At 45.0% G+C, this 20,049-nt stretch overlaps 1 protein-coding gene across 2 annotated transcripts in view; it reads left to right on the top strand.

Moving 5' to 3' along the window:
• Positions 1-20,049, top strand: part of Unc13c (unc-13 homolog C (C. elegans)) — a 435,225-nt gene that overhangs the window by 191,845 nt on the left and 223,331 nt on the right. The gene's annotated exons all lie outside the window — the stretch shown is intronic.

Raw genomic sequence — 20,049 nt, 5'->3', positions numbered from 1 at the left:
TCTGTTTTCTTTCCTCTTCTCTCCGCACACAGATAAATGTGAGTCTCATTAACATGCTAAGCAAACAATCCCAGAACACAGGGCCTGTGGAGAACGTGGGCTGAACGTGCAGGAAGCAGCGCTTCCGGCACGCGCTGCTGAGGAGAGGGAGCGCTGGGAGACCGGTCTGGAGTGCTGGGGCCACACCGCCGAGGTGGGCTGAGTTAAGGGAGCCGGTGGCCTCCCCTCCAGAGGGGCGGACAGGCTTCTCCTGCTGTCCTTCACCTTTAAGGGGTAGACGAGAAATCAGTCCGGCGTTGCCAATTCAGGTTCTTGCTGGAGTCAAATAAATGAATAAAGCGGGTTGCAGATGCCAGGGTGCAGGGTGGAAATGCCGCAGAGAGGGGGCGGGGGCTCCAGGACGGGAACAGGAAGGGCGCTGCGTGCACGGGCACCATGTCGCTCGCACCTCCAGGTCGCAGGAGGGGCTGGACCTGGAAAGCCTCGGAGCGGCTTTACCGACGCCCCTTGGCACGGCAAAGTCTTCACTCAGGCTTGCAGTGCACTCAGTTTTCCCAAGGGTGTACCTCTGTGGACTCAGCCGAGGTGTTTAACCCTGGGGTGTCTGTCCTGTCCAGACGCGCTGCATCCCACCAAGCCCTCCCCGGCCTCCCTCTCATCTACTCTCTGATGCTGTAGGACGGGTTACTGTTGCATCTCCTAGAACTGTCTACAGACAGAAGCAAGAGGAAGGCTGTTGTGTGCTGTGGTTCTGTTTACTCAACCTAAGTGCTCTGCGGTCCACCCAAGCTCCAGGGATAGCAACAGCTCATTTCCTTTTCTTGCTGTGTACCCTCCCAAGTGAGCGTGCCATTTTATTTTTATATACAAATATCTGAGAATTCCAGGTCTGACAGAATCTTCCCATCCTTGAGAAGGCAAACCTTTTAAATCTTAGCCTTTGTAACTGGTGTGCGGCTGGCTGTGTCTTAGGCAGGTTCTGCTTGACATTTCTCTGGTAACCAAATAAGAACTTAAGCCTCTTTTTATGTGTTTTTCTGTTATGGGTATATTTTATTTGGTTAAGTATCTATTCAGACATTCTGACTACTTTGTAACCTTTTGTATTTATATTACAGTATTAGGTTTTACTTCTAGGTGTGTGATATACCTTAGAATACTTTTTCAATGTGTAAGTTAATACACGTGAGTTCATTTCTGAATATGGATAAATAATTGTTTCTGTGCCATTTTTGGAAGTACTTTCTCTGCTAAACTGCTTTTTCATCTTGATAAAATTCAGTTCTCTATATATGTGTGGGAACATTCTTGAATTCTCTATTCTGTTCTATGAATCTATCCATTTATGATTCATGCTTTAGTATCATATAGTCCTGATCACTATAGCCTTATAAGAGTATAAAAATAAGGTAACGTTAGTCTTTCTTCCAAATTTGTTCTTCTGTTTCAAAGTTATGTTGGGATCTTCCAATGATTTCCCCATTAATTTTAGAATCAGATCATCACATTTTACGCAGTGAAAGCAGGAAACACCCGGTGGAATGTTGGGGGTTCCAGCACAATGTTGAACAGGAGCGAGCCAAGCACGGGCAGCTCAGCTCATCCTGTTGGACCCGGAGAGCAGCGTTTCTCAGCCACGATATCGGCGGGTGTTACTGTAGTTGTTACTGCCATTTATCTGGTGAGAAACCGCCTTCTGTTCCCAGTATGCAGAGTTGCGGGGAGAAGGGCATGTGCGGTTTGGTCCATCTCTGTCTGCATCCATTGCCGTGGTCATGATTTTGTGACTTAAAGGACTGAAGATCCTGCTCCGTCGTCTTTGCATTCTCTGTGAGAAGCCTGCTGTTGTCCTCATTTCTCTCCCCTGCGCATAGTACGTCTTCTCCCCAGCAGCGCTTTTAAGATTTAACTTTCCATATCACTTGTACGATTTCTTTACCGCATGACAAAGTCTAACTGCCATCGTGTTTCTGGGGCTTAGGGCTGTGAGGCTACTTGAGACTGAGTTAGCATCACCTTTCAAATTTGGAAAAATTTATTATTTCTTTAAATATGTTTTCTGCCACCCTCCTGTCTGGGGACCCGCTTACACACACACCTGGCCTCTGAAACCTGCCCCAGAGCTCATGGAGACCCTGGGTCTTTTCTTTTCTCTTCTCTATTTTTCTTCTGTTTCATTCTGGGTTGTTTCTATTGTTCTGTGTTTAAATTCATTTTTCGTCCTTACTGTCCACTGTGCTACAAATCTCAACCATTTTGTTTTGCATGTTAGATGTTCTGTTTTCTGTCTTAGGAGATTCAAATTTGGTCCTTTCCTTTTCTGCCTCTGCTTAACTTTAGTAACTGTTTGATGTAATCTACTGCCAATTTGAACACCTGTGTCCAGATTTGATGAATAACTTTTGACTGATAAACTTTAGCCCTGATTAATAAGTATTTTTCTTTACCAGGATATGTTTGTGATGCAGAGTAATCATGTTCATCTTGAGGAATTAGTACACATAACATCACATCTGAATTGTTTCAATTTTATCATTCCCCCGCTTCCCTGCGTCCCTCTCCCATCTCCACAGATTTAACTCCCTGTTCCTTACTAACTCTTTTATTTCATTCTCTATGTTATTTATAATTTGAGTCTCTCATATTGGGGAAATCATGTAATATTTAACTTTCTATGTCTGATATATTTCACTTAGTATTATGATTTCAAGATCCATCTGTTTTCCTACAAATGACCCAAATTTACGCTTTTCATGACTAAGTAGTACCCCATTTCTTTATCCATCCATCCATTAATGAGCAGATTGGTCACCATCCTGATTTAGCTCTTGTGAGCTGTGCTGCCATAAATATGGGTGTGCATGTATCATTGCGATATGATGTCTTTACCTCTTTCAGGAAGATACCCAGAAGAGGTACAGCTAGGTAAAATTTAATTTCTATTTTTAGTTTTTTGAGAACTCTCCATATGGATTTGCATAAGGGTTGTACTAATTTACATTTCCACCAAGGAATAGAAGAGTTTGATGTTTTTGAGTCCTTGATAATAGCCATTCTTACTGGAAAAATGTAAAACCTCAATGTTGTTTTGGTTCATATTTCTCTAATGACCAAAGATGCTGAAAATTTCTTTTCATGTATTTGTTAGCCATTTGTACTTCTTGATTTGAAAGGCCCATTTTTTTATTAGGTCTTTTATTTGGGTGTCTGATTTTGGAGGTTTATATATATATTCCAGATCTTATTCCTTTGGTGTGCAGAAGCTCTTTAACTTTATATAGTTCCACTTATTGATTCTTGGTATTATTTCCTGTGTAATTGGAATTCTGTTCAGAAAGACCTTGCCTATGCCTGTGTCTTTAAGCATTTTATCAAGTCTTTTCTTCCAGCAGAGTCAGTGTTTGTGATTTTATATCTAGGTCTTTGATCCATTCCAACTGAATTTTAGTGCATGTAGGTCATACCTGTTTAGAGTCAGTCTCCTGCCTGCAGACAACCAGCTTTCCCAGCATGCTTCACTGAAGAGGCTATGTTTTCTCTGGCATATATATTTGGCCTCTTTGTCAAACTGAGATGGTTGAAGGTGCTTGGCGTTGTTTCTGCATCCTCTGATCCACTGTTCAATGTATTTGTTTTGTGCCAGTGCCATGCTGGTTTTATCATTGTAGCTTTGTAGCGTAACTTGAAGTCTGGGACTGTGGTGCCTCCTGCTTTGCTCTTGCTGCTCAGGATTACTTCAGCTATTCCAGTTCTCTTCTGGTTCCACATAAATCATTTCTTCAGTTCTGTGAAAAATGCTGGTGGCATATTTTATTGGAACTGCATTAAATCTATATATCATTTTTGGTAATATGGCCACTTTGACAATATTGATTCCACCCATCCAAGAGCAGGGGTTGTCTTTCCATTTTCTAATGACCTCTTCCTTCAATCTTTTTTTTCCTGAAAATTGTAGTACAGATTATAGAAGTGTTTTGCTTCCTTTGTTAGGTTAATTCCAAGGTATTTGCTTTTCTTATGAAGCTATTGTAAATGTGATTGCTTTCTTTTTCAGTTGAGTGTATTGGTACATTTTAGAGATACATAATGATCGCATTCATCACAGGGAATTTGTGCATGTACATGATATATTTTGATTCCTGATGTATTTTTTCCCCAATCCCCTCCCCTCCCTTTGACCCTTCTTCCCCTCTCTACTTACAAAGCTTTGTTTCCACTTTATTCTTTTCTTAAATCATTTTTCCCTTCTTTCCTTTCTCCCTTCCCCCATTCTATTTCTTGTTTCCTTGTGAGCAATTTCTTCCCATTTCACAGTATCTATTATCAATATCACAATATCAATATCATTTTGGTCAATATTTATTCTTTCAATTTCTCACACCAGGGATAAAATACAACGTTTACACATGTTAAGATTTATGGTCTCAAGTTGCATCCATTTACCAAGAACTGCCTCAAATTTATCCTTCTTTATGGTCAAGTAGTACTCCATTATATAAAAAATCTCATCTTCTTTACCCATTCCTCAGTTGATGGGCATTTCGGTTGTTTCCAAGATTTAGCTATTACAAACTGTGCTGTTACAAACATAAGTGTGCATTTATTGCTGTGGTATGAAGTTTTTAATTCTTCTTGGAAGATACCCAGAAGGGGAATAGCTGGGTCAAATGGGACCTAGTTTTTTGATGAATATTGATGATTTCCTCAGTGGTTGCACCAGTCTACACTCCCACCAACAGTGAGTGCAGAAGGGTTCCTTTCTCCCTGCAGCCCTTGCAGTATTTGGCTGATTTATTGGTGATTGCCATTCTTTCTGGTATGAGATGGAATTTCATCATTGTTTTAATTTGTACCTCTCTAATAACCAGTGATGCTGAACATTTTCTCATATATTTATTTGCCATTTATATTACTTTGTTTGAGAAATGTGTATTTATCACACATGCCCATTTTTGGATTGGGTCTTTAAATTTTGGGGGTATGATTTTTTTCAGAAATGTAGTGGAACACACAATCAACACTCAAAAATCAATAGCATTCCTGTACAAAGGCAACAAACTCACTGACAGAAAAATTCAGGAAACCACACCCTTCACAATAGCATCCAAAAAAATTAAATATTTAGGAATCAATTTAACAAAGGAAGTAAAAGATCCATACATTGAAATCTAGAGTACCCAGAAGAGGGTATCAGAAAATAGAAAGATAAAATGGCCAAACTCCCAAAATTGTTATAGTGAATACCATTAGCACACTCACAGAACTTGAGAAACATTCCTAAAATTCATCTGGAAACAAAAGAGACCTATAATAGCAAAAACAAAAACAAAAACAAAAACAAAACAAACAAAAAAAAACCTTCTTGGCAACAAAGGCAAGGAGGGGGCATCACAGTTCCTGACTTGAAATTATACTACAAATCTACCGTGATGCAAACAAAAACCAGACCTGAGGACCAATGGAACAGATTAGAAGGTGCAGACAGAACTGCAAACACACTCTGCCACCTTATCTTTGCCAAAGGAGCCAAACACCTTCACTGGAAGAAAGATAACAAACTAGTTTCCCACATGCTGATAATTAAAACTACACCCATGTCTATCACTATGCACTAAACTAAAATAGAAATGGATCAAATACCTAAATATTAAAACAGAAACACTAAATCTGCTGGAAGAGAGAATAGGCAAAACTCTTGAAGACATTGGTGTAGGCAAAGATTTCATGAACAAAACTCTGATTGCACAGGAAATAACACAAGAAATCAGTAACTTGTGTCTCATCTTATTAAAAAGCTTTTGCACAACAAAAGAGATCACCAACAGAGTGAAAAGACAACCCACAGAATGGAAAAAAAATTTTAGCCAATTATCCTTTGGACAAAGGGCTTAGATCTAGAACATACAAAGACCTGGGATTGTTTTCTTGACTCTTTCTCAGTAGGTTCATTTTTACTGTATAAGAATACTATTGATTTTGTGTGTTTATCTTGTATCCTGCTACTTTCCTATATTTATTAGTTCTAAGAGTCTTTGAGTTTTTGGATCTTCCAAGTAAAAAATAATGTTTTCTTCAAGTCATATCATCTTTACATTTCCTTGATGAACATAGAAGCAAAATCTTCATCAAGATACTGGCAAAGAGAATGCAACATATCATTCAAAAGATCCTACATCGTGGTTAATTCATCTTCATCACCAGGATGTAGGAATGTTTCCACAAACATGGATCCATAAATATAATGCAACATGCATTCATGATAGAAACCCTGAGGAAACACTATCTCCATCACATGAAAACCATTTATAACAAACCTACAGCCAGCATTATATTGAGTGGTAGAAAGCTCAGTTTTCCCTCTTAAAGTCAGGAACATGACAAGTATGTCCACTATCACCTCTCTTGTTCAATAGAGTACTCAAAACATTGGCCCAAGCTATTAGGCAAGTGGAAGAAATAAAACAGATTTGAATAGGAATGGAAGAAGTCATCTATTCTTATTTGCAAGTGGTTGATAATTTTCAATCAGCATTGATTGATGTATCAGCTTTGATATTTTTCTCCTCATTATGCATATTTTTCCACTAGTTTGCATGCTTGGAAATTTTACACGGGGTGGCAGACATTGTAAATACAGTCATGCATCCTTTATAGGTTTTTAATCTTTGCTTTTAATCTAATCAATTTTTATGAAAACATATTGGCTCTTTAGATCTTGTTTTTAAATTACTTTAAATGGAAATAAAACAGAGCTCAATCTCAGGCTCACCATGCCCCACTATGGAAGCAAGACTGTTTGATGTATTCTATCTACAAACTCAGGAATTATTAGCTTTTCTGGTTGCGCCACGGACATTAGCGCTTGTTCTGGCCCTGAGAGAATGCTGGCTGCTGTTCTGTGTCATTTGCTCCATGCTCTGCACCTCACCTAGGGCAGCCTCGTCAAATGTGCAAACTCGCCCTTGCTCACTGATTTCCCAAGGCAACCAAGCTGCTGCGGATCTCTGAAGTTTTCCTTCCCTTCTCCCCTCTTCCTTTCCACAATATGTTGACCTCTAGCTGCCTTGGTCTTCCCCAACTTTCAGCTGGGTCCCTTTACCTGCAAGCCTCATGGGCTCCACCTGGATCCTCTTCCAGGCCGTGGCTGGGAAACCCATGTGGTAGGAAGTTGAAAGGCAAATGTTCAGGTCTCCTTACTCTCCATTTCCTGGGGCCTGGTTCCTCCTGGACGCATCCACATGTTGGATGCGAAGCTGTGCATCGCGTACGTCTTCACTTTAGATTTTAGACTTTATGTGGGAGGACACCTCCAGCTCCAGCGGCTCTTCACTGGAATACAAAGTCTGGAAGCACGAATTTAATTCATTAGCCAAAATTAAGTAGTTTGAGAGCCAGTGTAGGGGATCCAAAACAAAATATTATTTCTGCAGTTATCTGGCCCAAAAGTACCCATCCAGAGGAGAGCAGAAGTGAAGGCCATTGTCATGCTTTCACACCAGCAAGTCCCTGAGACAGCAGCTGAGTGACGGGAGCACAGAGGAAAAGGCCCACAGCCAAGGCCAGCCTCACGCCACTGTGACAAAGCAGCACCCACTGGGGAGAAGCTGTGCTGTTCTCGCACTGGAAACGGTGCGTTGCACAGGGTGAACAAGGACACGGATGTGTCCACTGTCCACACCTTGCAAGGGACCATGGAAAAGGACTCATCTGTGTTATAAGCAGTGGTCTGTAGATCCTCTCCATGCGGAATGCCTGTGTTTCCTTTTGGTGGGAAGCTCCATTAGTACTGGTGATAACAGTATATATGTTAGTGTATGTGTTAATTTCACAGGTATATATTCACAAGGCATAATATTTATGGGGTTTTTTGTGTGTGTCTTTTTGAGACAGGGTCTCACTATGTAGTTCAGCCTGGCCTTGAGCTCACTTTGTAGCCCAGGCTGGCCTTGAACTCCACAACAATCCTGCCTCAGCCTCCCAAGTGCTGGGATTACAGGCATGTGCCATCAAGCCTGGCTGATAATATATATGTTTAAGCAACATTATTTTCAATGAAAAATAAATTCAAATTTAAATCTGTTATACACTGCCATGCATGAAAGCTATCTGGTAGAATATTAATGATTTTTTTAAAAATTACACTCACAAGTACTTTCTATTTGCTCCTTATTGAATATCAAAAACACATGTCAACATTCCTTTGACATTAATTGTTTTGGTCACAGTGAGATGCCGTTCCTCTTAGGGTGGGTCTAGAGCTCTGTGTTGCTGCTACCTGTGCACATTTTCATGTTACTGTGAAGGGAGATGAGAATGAAAAGTTACCTTCCCCTCACAGGGGCGGATTCACAAGAGAACGTTAGATCCTTGTGAAGTATATACAAAGTTTGAGAGACGCGCAGGTCATGAATGAACCCACCACGCTTATCCTACACGGACATCTGTCCTGTGAACCTGGGTGAAAATGTGTCCTGTTATTCTAACAATAAAATGTCATATTAATAGCATGACTCTTGTTTCCTTTTGGGTCAATTAACTTAACTTTGAAAAAGATAGAGAGAGAGATAGATGGATAGATAGATATAGATAGATAGATATAGATATAGATGATATAGATATAGATAGATATAGATTTGTTTGGTGGTGGTGGTGCCAGGGATCAAGTCCTGGGCCTCACCAGGGAGGGAGGCTTTTATGGAGTTGAAAGGGCAAGCATAGAGGCAGAGTGCTTGGCTGTCTTTGACTGGTTCTCACAATGTGCATCATAGTAACCAGCTGTCTAAGAAGCAGAAGTAACAAGAACTGCAATAGGAACTGTCACCAGGGCAACTAAAGTACCCTAAGTTGGGGAGCATTTTCTGCCACATACCTCCCTTTTAATTTCCCTGGCAAATCTTTGCTGGACATGTTATATGTGATCTTCTGAGCTAAGGCCCAACTGGAAGCAGTAACATTAGGGCTGCCAGTGGTTCTAGGATGGGCCCTAGCCAGGGTCCCCAAGATTGCCTTATTACCGAATTTCTCCCTAAATTGCTTTTAGGAAGAGACATGTTTTAACACTGCTCTGGCAAGGGAATTAGTTTGACCCAGGAGTGTGTCCAGTGCACCTTGGATGCTTGTCAAATCTTGGTCAACTGCAGAATAAGGGAAAGGGCCTTATTGGTTGTTTTCTATTCTACACCACAGCTAACAAGAGAGCAGGGGGCAAACAAATACATACGCAAGCTGCAATGAAAGCAGGACAGGGGTAAGCAGATAAGAATCAAGGGGAATAATGCATTGAGGTGTAGAGAAATGCTGTAAACGGTGTCCTCAGGCTTCAGCCATGCATGGACTGCTCAGCATCTAGAGTGACCACAGCAGGGCTTTGAGTGCATCATCTCTTCAAAGTGAGCCTCAGAGGAGCTGTTTGGCTCTGCACAGGTTCTTTTAACTCTGGAATGGTGGATCTAAGGCTGGATTTCTGAAATGTTAAGAGCGCTGAAGATAACTGATATGCACCTGAGTTATATGTGTGTACAGGAGTATCTCCAGGTATAGCTGGTCTTTTAGTTAAACTTTTATGGAACTAGTTACAAGCTATTTCTATAGGGTTATGTTTTATTTTCTCAACTTTTTAAAGCTTTGTCGCCCATATGCTATATGTAGTTTTTATTTAGTTATCTCTGTTACAGATGCAGGCCCACCATCGCTGCCAGTGGTCAAGGGTAGGCCATATCTAGGGATGATTTTTCACAGAACTTCACAAACTTTTTTGCCTTGCAGGTCAGGGCCAATGACACAGACACTGAAGCCTGAGCTGGCTGCAGGGGTAGGTGCCAGCGCTGCAGATTGAGTTTGCAGAACAGACAGTGGGGACAGGTCTGGCTTTTGTTTTCTGGGAGTACCAAGCAAAACTTTTCTGGCTGGGGTTGATGTTTCAGTCAGTCAGCTCCCCAGCGGGGGCTTAGGCCTCTGGAATGGATTATTTTGAGTGCAGGTTTGGTGTCCCTGGTGGCAGGTTTCCTGCAGGAGAGCTTTGGCTAAAATAGCTTTGTCCAAGGTGACCACAGCATATCCAGTCTGTCAGACTCCATTCCTAACAGAGCTACTTCCGTCTGTAACCAGGGTGTACTCAGCATCAGTCAGGGGTTCATTTTTAAGTCTGGTCAGCTTGAGAACAGCTCCTCGGTCAGCCCCAGGCAGTCATGGTCTGGTGGGCCCATCTCTGTGGGCAGGGATGTGGCAGGATTGCACCACAAGAGTCAGGTCAGAATTTATGCATAAGAGTAGGTCCAGTAAGCATGTGGCACCTGGACAGTTCAGCCTCAACCTAAGGTGGGTATGTCAGCTTTCTTGATTGGAAACACAGTGGCTATTAGAGCATGAAGCAAAAGGGGAGGCAGCCCTTGGCCACTAGATCTAAGTATTTGCCCAGGTAGGTCGCTGGGCACTCCCAGGAACTGACAGTCTGAGTAAGCATCATTGTTTTTGTGAACTCAAGGATCCAGATACTATCAAAGCCAGCAGCTCCAAGAAATTTGGAGAGTTTCTTTCTTGTAGCCAGTTTCTGCCAGATGTTGTAGCAGAGCTTTTGTGTCTTTCCAGCAGGCAGCTTGGGTGTCAGTAAACAGAAGTGCAGTGATATTTTTGCTGGGAAACTAGTGAGGTCAGCTGTGGCGGCTTCTCTAAAGAGGATAAACAAATTTTTTTAATTTCTGGGAGGTTGAGTCCAGGTCAGTTGACTTTTAAGGCCAGAACTGGGGTCTCTGGGAAGAGGGGCTGCTGATAGGAGCCAACTGAAGGCAGAAGAAGGCTTTCTTTAGGCCCAGACAGGTGTACCCGCAGGCTTTGGTGAGGGCAGAAGACTGAGGCAACAGATATGCAGAGCAATCATGGTGACATTGGAAGCTTGGAGATCCTGAACTGGCTTTACAGGCAGGAGACTGTTTGACACAGTTGGGGATTATCCCAGGATGGAGTTTCAATGTCACAGGCAGGTGTTTGATGGCCAGTCTCGGCCCAGGAGACTGTGACTGCAAAAAGGAAGGGGACAGAGAAGCAGGCTGTCTTGGAGTGGCCAGATCTGTTGCTAGAGCCTCCCCAAAATAGTGGGAGACTCTTAAACCTTTGTGGCAATTGAGTCCAAGTGGGTTGTATCTTGTCTCAGGATTTTCCCAGTTGGAGGGACTTATGGGAGCAGCTCACAAGTAGAGGAAGCATCTTTCAGATCTAGACATGTAAACCAGGTGGCACTGGAGGTAGTAGTCCAAAAAGACTGTGCAGGTCAGGAACCATAGGCTGCAGTGTGATGGCCTTATTGTTGAGGGCAGAGATCTTGCACTGGATTAGGAGGAAAGGAGTGCTTCACGGTGATTAACAGTCCATCATGGACCTCAAACTGCTTTCTGACAACAATGGGGGTCACAGTGAGGCAGCATGGTTGATGGCCAGGCCCAGAGGTGAGTCAGTGGCCCATAACTCTGGGAGGAGAGTTTTCAAAATTTTTGGATTGCAGTTATCTGTCTCAGGCTGAAGCAGGCATCATCTTCCTCTTGGGGAAGTGCAGGGTTAAATGAGAGGGCGGCTGACTGGCTTGGTGACAGGCATTCGTATTTGGTGAGATGTCCTCCCAGACTGTAAGTTTGTGTCTGGCAGAGTGGTGAGAGGCAAGGGTCCCAGCTGCTCCAGTGACGGCAGGTGTTTGAGTAATAGTGGTAACTCCCGATATACTGATGGGTTTTTGTTCACCCTCTTTAATGTCTTTGAGAAGCACTTGACTGATTTTACACTTCTAGGTTACCTTCAGGAAAGGCCACAACACTCATTTGTCAGAGCTGACAGTCTAATTTTCCTGAGTCACAATGTGGAACTCAGAAGGAATTGCTGACAGTCATCTCAGGAGGGCATTAGATGACATCATCTGACCAGGATAGACGCATCCCGGGGGGCTCTGTGACCAAGTGCAGGCAATGACTGATTGACCTGGAACCAGTTCAATTGGCTGGAAATAGACAAGTTGAGAGTAGGGGGTGAAACTGTTGCAGCAACTGTGGTGGCCAGTGAGGGTGACAAACTAGAATTCTGGGGGGAAAAGGGCCTCTTTTTTCCTCTTTCTTTCCTTTGAGTGTTTTGGTTTTATTTTTAAGTCAGTAATCTCTGAAAAGCCCTTTTTCCTGCAGTTAGGGACTGTGAGTTTTGACTAATTAGTTCTCATTTCTGGTTCCCTATGTGTGTGTTGTGTGCCCTTGAACAATGGTGCAATAGACAAAGGGTGGGTGCCCCTCAGAGAGACCATTCCGATGCCTGCTTGGCCATGCCCCTCACAGGGACGTAGGTGCAGCTTAGCTAAGGAGGGTGTGAGGCCTCCATTATGTCATGTCAGTTGCTGTGGAACTGCAGCTGAGGACCTGGTCAGCCACTGTGACCAGTGCTTCCCAGTCCTGGTGCACAGGCAGAGCAGCCTATTGCTTACACTGTCCAGGCCACTCACTCCCACATTCATTCAGCAGCACTCAGAGGTTAAACATTCCAACCTCCTTCCTGGGGGTGGTCCTGACTAGTAAGAGGTGATCAATCTCTCCTTCTCCAGTGAAGCAGGACTGACAGACTAACTGGGGTGCCCCAGGGGTCTTATCTTATCCAATGACCAGGCCAGGCTTTGTCCTCCTCCCTTTTGAGTCCAATGTGAGCCACTCAAGCAGGGAGCCAGGAATCCTCCTCCAGACTTCCAAGGAGACTCAAGAAATCTTGATGCTGTGCCTTCCCATCAGGACCTGCAGAAGTCCCTGCTCCATCCACAAGGCCCACAGCTGGCGACCAAAGAGGTCAGCACAGTCAATCTTCCCAGACAATGCACCAGATGAAACAGCAAACAGAAACACCAAAACGACACCCAGGATTTGGAGGCAGATTTATTTAACATCAGACAGACACTGACATGGAATCAACTGTCCACCAAAATGTCAGGCCTTGAAGGCCCAGGAAGGGAGGATCTATGGGGTTGGAACAGGCGAGGGGGGTTACACAGGCAGAGCACCTGGCTGCTCTAATTGGCTCCTGCAACATGCATCATCGTTACCAGTGATGCTTCACAGTGGCCAGCTATTTCTAGGAGACAGAAGCAACCGGAACTGCAACAGGAACTGTCACCTGGGCAACTGGAGTACACTGGAGAGGAGGCATGTTCTGCTCCAGGATAAGTGTGCACAGCGAGGGGAGGATTTTGAAGAGGATTAATGGCAGTATGTCTCTCACTGTAATAAACTTTGTAAAATGAAAACATGCACCAGATTTTGTGATCACACTCATCCAAGCAGTGATGAGGAGAGTGTCTTTCTCCACATCCAACTTCTTCCCTTGAAACAGTTCTGGTAGCCTGAACGAGGCAAATGTCCACAAAGCTTGCAAAATAGAAATGCAATCCAGGTAATTTTTAACTTTTAGATTTGGTTTAAAAGTTTGTCTCCCTAATCAAGGTGCCTTGATGCCCTCCAGAGATTTTAGTGCTAAGTAATTTCTATTTTAATTTTACCTCTCATCACAGATTGGATTAAGAGTTGTGGGATGTGGGTCTGCCGCAGACTGTGGCTATGATGGGCTGCAGAGTGAGGTGTCAGAGTGCTCAGCAGCGCACAGAGCTGAGACGTGTTGGCCTCGCAGTGCTGGGGGGAGGGTCCATGGACTCACCTCTGATTTCTAAATCACCACCTGAAGGTTTGCCAGGAGCATGGGCATGAAAGTGCTTTGAAGATGGTGAAGTATTATGCAATTCACGGTGCTCATTAGCTCTGGTCTTTGATCTAAACCCATATAATTGATCACTTCTGACTATGACATTTGATTTCCTCTCCTACCCAGAAGCTAGTGAAATACTTCACGTTTTTTCTAAACTGCTACTCAGGAGGAGAAGGCATCCGTTGGTCCCAGGGGTTAGAGAGAAAGTGGCTCTGCAGTGTGTCCGTCTGAATAGGAACTTCTTGCGCTGGGGGACGCCCACTTCACATGTATGTTGACACTGTTTTCTGAAGACTACAGCTGATCCTCAGTGCCTCTGCCTTATGGTTTCTGAAATAATGAACTCCTGTGCCAATTCCCTCGGTGAGAGGAGGAGGTCACAAAGGTGACAGTGTAGGAGTTTCCAAATCTATTTCCAGTGGGTCCCACTGGAGTACAAAACAGTGCAAGCTCTGCAGTTGGGGTGGACACGTGTCCTGATGGTACTGGACAGAAAGGGATGCAGTTTAGGTTTTTCTCCGGTACCGGGAACCGAACTCACGACCTTGCACTTGCCAGGCAGGCGCTTTGCCGCTGAGCTAAATCCCCAGCCCCAGGGATGCAGTTTAAACACCCCGCTCTGTGTCACTGCACAGGACTCCACAGCTTCACAGGGCGGCCCTAAAGCCCTCTTCGTGTAGCAGAGTGACCACCGTGTGCAAACGCTGCACTTGGTGCCATGGACAGGACCCACTACAGACTGATGCCTGCTGCATGCAAGAGCCGTCCATCCCGCAGGATAACAAACCTGAGACCCAGAGCCATCCTGGACCTACCCCGTACTGTGACTTCCTGGAAGCCCTGAACTTCTTGGCATCTCAGTTCAAAAATGTGCATAAAAATCACCTCCCAACTCAGTAAGTTTATCTAAGAAGCCGTGTGACATGAAAACACCATAAAATCATAACCCCATTGCTTAGAAGTCGAAGTGCTTGGCCCTTGGGCTGGGACCGTCACCACATCCAGTCCCCAACTCCCAGCAGTGGTGTAGGCAGAGCCCAGGGCCAGGCCCCCACTGCATCCCGCACTGCTCAGCCTGGTCCCTGCACTGCTCAGCAGGACTGGGGTGGGCCAAACACACAGGATGCTCTCTGTGAGGCAGTTGACTTAACGTTGCAATTAAAAACACCTGCAGCACACAGGGACGTCATAATCACAACCAGGGAAGGGGAAATACTGCAAACAGCCAGAGAAAAAAATCCATTATATGCAGGGCAAGAAAAACAATAGGAACAGCAGGGTTTCATAAGACTTGATGTTGGACAGCATCTTTGAATTATTGAAAGAAAACCCATCAAGCTAGAGTCTATGTTCAGTGAAACTATCTTCTAAAAATAAAGACATCAAAATAGTTTCCAAGAGAAACCTGAACACAAAGTAAAGCCCAAAGGATTCTTGAAGTACAAAATTATTAAAGGAAGTGTGCTGGGCAAAGGAAAAATGATGCCAGAGGAAAACACAGATGTATACAAAGGCAGGAAATAAAAGACCAGCATGAGAAATAGTAACACCACTGGCAAATGGAACAGGCCATTATGTTATTATTTAGATTGAATTAGTTAATGTTTAAGCAGAAATGTTTATTCCCAGGTTTATATCATGTGTAATCATTAGAACATGTGGTAATGATTTCATACATGTCTGGGATAGAACTAGAAGTATATCATTATAAGAATCTCATAGTGTACATGGAGGAATCTAATATTTGTGGGCTGGCTATAATAATTTAAACATCTATATGAGAACCTGTAAAGCAACCACTAAAATGAGAAAACAAAAAAAAAACATAACTAAGAGGTCAACAAAGCTGATAGAATTCAAAGTAATAATACACAAGAAATCCCCAAAAAGCAGAGGTAAAAGTGGGAAAAATAGAAAACAATAACCAAATAATATACTAGAACCTAAATATGCCACCATTTACATTAATTATAAAGCACCTAAATACTTCAATTAAAAGACAGGGAACTTTCAGCTAGAATAATGCAAGATCCAACTTTGCCCATCAGGAATTCACCTCACATATAAAGACACACAGGTGTGCTGCTCAGAGCCCTCCACTTTGAGTCCCTCTCTAACAGCAGCAGAATACACCTGCTTTCAAGTGCACACAGCACACCTGAGTGGATGGGACATAAACACAGGAGCTGAACTCAGACACATGAGCCCTCGGGGAAGACCACAGCGGGAGCTGTTGTGTAGAATGGGGTGGGGTTACTCATTACTCTGTTTAGCTTTTTTGGACCAGTTTTGCGTTTTTTAGCTTGACATATTTGGTTGCATTATTCATGCCTAATTATTTTGTTGTTTAGTTGCTGCTTTAGGGTGTAGAGTGTGTGTCTTTGTCACACTGAGTGTCCAGAGATATTATAGCGCTCAACACAGAGTACAGGAAGTGCTGTAACTCTGTTTTCCTCTCTGCCTTCCTGGTAACGTTTATGGTTGGCAAGGATGGGTGCGGCCCTGAATTCCACCATATTACCAGCTGGAGTACTGAATGATCCGAGTACTTGGGAAAATAATTCATTAGCTTTTGGAAAATGTATAGCCATCCAGGGACCGCTGTGTACAGATATTCATGTTAGATGGATACAGAGGTGTGCATATTACCCTGCAATGAAAAGGAAAGTGCTGTTGATATACATAATAAGATGGGTAAACCACAAAATAATTATGCTGAATAACAGAATCCAGAGGACTTGTACTCTAATCTCACTGATGTAAAATTACAGAAAATGCAAAATGCAGACTAATAGACGATGTCAGAAATCAGCTCAGTAGCTGGCTGAAGAGTGGATGGAAGGACAAGAGGGGCAGTGATGGAGAAGCCCAAGGAACCTGCAGAGGTGACCGTATGCTGCTCACCTCCGTCCCAGATCCGCCTCTGTGAGTCCGTCCGCCCAGACCTGGTCATCAGTGCGCTGGCTCTGCTCTGATGAGCTGAGGTCCTTGTGAGATCTGCTTCGTTCTGAGCCCACAGTGTGGGTCCTCCGTGATCTGCAGGTCACACTGGAGGTGGGGCAGGACTGAGCTCCTAGCGGGGGACAACGACCCCACCCGAGCCCCACACCCAAGCCCCACGGCGGTGCAGACCTGAGCCTGAGGTACGCAGGGTCTGAGAAGAAGCATAGCGTTGAGATGCTCCTGTCCTCACATTCATAGCTGAGAAAAAGAAATCTCAACTCTTTGGAAGAGGCAGGTGGACAGCAGGACCCAGGCTCCTCTTCTCACTCGGACACTGGGTCCTCAGAGGAGGGCCGCAGAGCAGCGTGGAGTCTGCAGAGCACACTGTGGTTTCCGCACGGAACACCATCACTCAGAATCCACACGTGTGCCAGCCCGGGTGCATCTGCATGCATCATCTGCCCTTCCCAGGATCAGGCAGCACTTCGAGCTTCTGTGTAGCCTGTAGTGACTTTCATGGCATGTAGATACGGATATGGATACAGACACAGATGTGGACACGGACATGGGTACAGACATGGATACAGATACATTATATTCTTTCGTAAGTTTTGAGCTCTTCCTAAAATAATGTTGGCTGCAAGGTAAGCCTGAAACTACTTCACAGTTATCTTCAAATGCAAGCCTCTAAGCTGACGTCCTACCCTGAACACCTCCCCTCCATCACCCCAGTCTCCTCCGTCCTCCTGGTCTCTCCATAGCTTCCTCTGAGGAATCCCGAAGGCCACGTCCTCCCTGCACGTAGCCTCTAAGGTCCCCCGGCGAGCTCAGGTGCCCACTGCTCTTGCCCTGTCCAGCAGCTGTGCACTTTTCATAGCAAAAAGTAACAAAGAGAATCTAAGAGGAGCCAAGTTGCCCGCAGGCACAGGAGTGCAGTGATCTCGTTTTCCGGCCAGAGACAAATTCTGACTACTTATTGAATTTAAACCTTTTTCTCTAGCAAGAAACACTCCTAAGCTCTTTAGAGGTCTCTGAGATACAAGGGGAAGCTTTTCTCAATGTTGTTTTTTGAAATGCACTGACAGAAATACAAAAATATTGCTAAATGCTGCATGCATGTTTCAAATGGTGGATCTGCTTCCTGCAAAGTCAGCGTGTTCCGAAGTGGCTTGCAACTGCCTGGCTAGAGAAGAGTAAGATGCAGTAAGTCTCACACTTAGCTGGACTGTGCAGAATCAGGTACAAAGAGAAGCAACGCACACTTTCTGGGGTACATTTTAGTAGCAGGTGTGGGTGTGTATCTCTCCAAAAATGTGCTTACCGCTAACCTAGTAAGTCCACTTGTAATAATCAGTTTGGCTAAAACACTTACGAGCTCGTACAGATACACATACCAGATATTCTGAGTTGTTCTACACAGCAAAGAATTTAAAGCCATTGCTGGGAATGGTGGAGCGTGCACGTAATCCCAGCACTCTGGAAAACTGAAACAAGAGGATCACAAGTTCAAATGTTGCCTGGGCAACATAGCAACTTAGCAAGGCCCTGTCTTAAAATGAAAGAATATTGAAAAGGCCAGGGATGTAGCTCAGTACGAAGGCCCTAGGTTCAATTCCCAGTACTGAAAAAATAAATAAACAAATATACAAATGCCAAGAGCTTTCAGGGAAGGGCAAGGCCATGCCGAAGCGGCTCTGTTCTTCTCCCTGGGTCTGTCCCAGGAGGCTGCCCTCTGCCTGTTTCCCTGGGTTTCCTTCATGCTCTGTGTTCTTGGGCTCTGAACCCTGCGGCCTCCCTGTGCAGTCTTCTGCCCTCCAGGCTCAGCCATGCGCAGAGCTGCAAGGGACGGAAGGAGGAGGCCAAGCCGCCAAGGTCTCTCCTTCCCGCTGAGCCCTGGACACCAGGCACAGGTCCCCCCATGCCAGCCCCTGGGGTGGAGGCCTCTGCAGTCTGCCACCCTCCCTGCTGCTCCTCGAGGTCTGTCCATGATTCTGGGCTCTGTCCCTCCACAAGAAGCAGCTTCTTGCTGGCACTGAGTTCTGGGGTCCTTTATTCTCATCTGGCTCCCGTTTGCCATTTGCCGCAGTGTAAGCAACTTCCTGTACTGATTCCTTAAACGAACCTGCTCCCCAAGGGTTTCTGGTGGTGACTGAGTGCTGACCAAATTCATCTGTTTACACAGTGTCCTTTCTCCTACTGCAGTTGGGGCCGCATCACCAGGCAGAGCAGCGCACCCTGCACCCCTCCTCATGCTTTGGGGCTGGGAGGAGAAGACACCTCCTTTTCTGTCTTAGGTCTCAGTCATGCTTAATGTTAGCAGGGTTTATGAGAATACTGCAGTGCTGCCAATGGCTGGGAGGCAGAACTGCCCAGATGCAAGGTCTCTGGCCACATTCACTTACACAGGTGCCCGGGGTCTCTCTGTAGTGGGCACTGCGCCGTACACTAAGGGCCAGCAGGGGTGGCAAGCTCGTTCCAACACGAGGCTGGTTCTTCGTGCACTGGCATCTGGGCAGCGGCAGTACCAGCAGGACTGGAACCTTCCAGGTAGCAAGCATCTGCCCCACACTGCACGGAGACCTGCTGAAGAGGAGCCAGCGTCCAGACAGCAGAGCGCAGAGACAGCTCCGGTGGAACCATGTCCCGCACCCAGGCTCTTACCCAGGAAAGTGCAGGGGCTGACTGCCCGGGCCAGGGGAGCCCAAGGTCCGCTCTGATCAGCATCAGTCCTGCTCCCCTCTGCCTGGCCTCTGTGTCCCTTGCTGACACTTCATTCCTTCCTGGCTACCATGTGCTGACTGCAGGAAGCAGAGGAAAGCCCGTATGCTCCAAATCGGCTCAGAGAGCGTCTCTCTCTTGATTTTCCACTTCAGCAACAAGGCTAAACCAAGCCATGGAACAGACTCATCTTAGGCCAGCCTTAGCTGTTCAGGCACACTGAGCGCACACGTTGCAGTTTCCTTCGAGCTGCTTCCCCTCGCTTTGAGCTAAGCGCTCTCAGAGCCTCACACCGGGCACAGGACGCCGAGTGGGAGAGTCAGCACAGACACAACAGACAGGTGAGAGGCCGGAAGGAAGCACACGTTCCTCCCGCAGATGTCCAGCGATGCCGCAGAGCTGGGCTTTCCCGGGGGGGATTCCAAGTGACACACACACGCACGCACGCACGCACGCGCACACACACATGTGCACACACACACTCACTTCCTCCCCACATGAGCATTATGACACAGATCATCATTAAACTGAAGAAAAATGAAGACACTCAGGGGTTAAGGCATATGAGCTAAAAAGTATTAGTGCTGATGAAGCTCTTCTTCTCCTTATCTGATAAGTTTACAGTGGCCTAATTTACATACAAGACCACTCGCACAGCTTTAAGTGTGAATC

Source organism: Chinchilla lanigera, unplaced genomic scaffold (genome assembly GCF_000276665.1).
Source record: "Chinchilla lanigera isolate Chin_1 unplaced genomic scaffold, ChiLan1.0 scaffold00008, whole genome shotgun sequence".
NCBI classification, from domain to species: domain Eukaryota; kingdom Metazoa; phylum Chordata; class Mammalia; order Rodentia; family Chinchillidae; genus Chinchilla; species Chinchilla lanigera.
This window is presented reverse-complemented; position numbering and strand designations above follow the sequence as displayed.